We start from the raw sequence: 1519 nt of genomic DNA on the forward strand, positions 1-1519 counted from the left end.
GAGATAAATTCATGCACCTATGGTCACCTAATCTATGACAAAAGAAGGAAAAATATACAATGGAGAAAAGACAGCATCTTTAGTAAGTGGCGCTATGAGAATTGGACAGCTACATATAAAAGATTGACATTAGAACACTTTTAAACACCATACCAAAAAAAAAAAAAAAGAAAATCAAAATGGATTAAAGACCTAAATGTAAGACTAGATACGGTAAAACTCTTGGAGGAAAACAAAGGCACAACACCCTTTGACAGAAATCACAGCGGTATCTTTTAGGGTTCATCTCCTAGAGTAATGGAAATAAAAATAAAAACAAACAAATGAGACCTAATTAAAATCAAAAGTTTTTGCACAGCAAAGGAAACTATAAATGAAACGAAAAGACAACATACAGAGTGGGAGAAGATATTTGCAAATGATGCAACAAACAAGGAGTTAATCTGCAAAATAACAAATAGCTCATAGAACTCCATATAAAAAAAGAAAAAAACCCAACTGTGTGGACACGGAGAAGGACAGGGTGGGACAAATTGGGAGGGTAGCATTGAAACATAAACTTTGCATGTGTGCATACTAAGTCGCTTCAGTTATGTTTGACTCTGTGTGACCGTATGGACTGTAGACACCCCCCCCTCAAGGCTCCTCTGTCCATGGGGATTCTCCAGGCAAGAATATTGGAGTGGGTTATGATGCCCTCCTCCAGGGGACCTTCCCAGCCCAGGAATCGAAACCACATCTCTTTTGTCTCCTGTGTTGATGGGCAGGTTCTTTACTGCTATGACCACCTGGGAAGCCCCAAAACATATACTTTACCATATGTAAAATGGATAGCCAGTGGGAACTTGCTGTATAATACAGGGAGCTCAAATCCAGTGCTCTGTGACAACCTAGAGATGTTGCATGGGGTGCAAGGTGGGAGAAAGGTTCAAGATGGAGGAGCTGTGTGTATACCTATGACCAATTCATGCTGATGTATGGCAGAAACTAACACAATATTGTAAAGTAATTATCTTCCAATTAAAAAATAAAATTAAAAAGAGACTAGTTGAAGCAACTAGACACCAATAAAATGGACTACCTAGAAGAAATTAACAAATTCTTAAAAAGGAATAACCTTCTAAGACTGAGCCAAGAAGAAATAGAAAATATGATAGACTAATCACAAGTATTGAACTTTAAACTGTGATTAAAAATCTTCCAACAAACAAAAGTCCAGTACCAGATAGCTTCACAAGAAAATTCTATCAAGCGTTTGGAGAAGAGTTAAAACCTACCCTTCTCAAACTATTCCAAAATTTCAGAGGGAGGAACACTCATAAGCTCAGCCTATGAGGCCACCATTACCCTGATAACAAATCCAGACCAAGATATCATCAGGCCAATATCCCTAAAGGCTCAAATATCCTCAACAAAATACTACCAAACAAAAATCCAACAGCACATTTAAAGGATCCTATACCATGATCAAGTGTGATCTATCCCAGGGATACAAGGATTCTTCAGTAAACACAAATCA

Source organism: Bison bison, unplaced genomic scaffold (genome assembly GCF_000754665.1).
Source record: "Bison bison bison isolate TAMUID 2011002044 unplaced genomic scaffold, Bison_UMD1.0 scf7180017864365, whole genome shotgun sequence".
Classification (NCBI taxonomy): domain Eukaryota; kingdom Metazoa; phylum Chordata; class Mammalia; order Artiodactyla; family Bovidae; genus Bison; species Bison bison.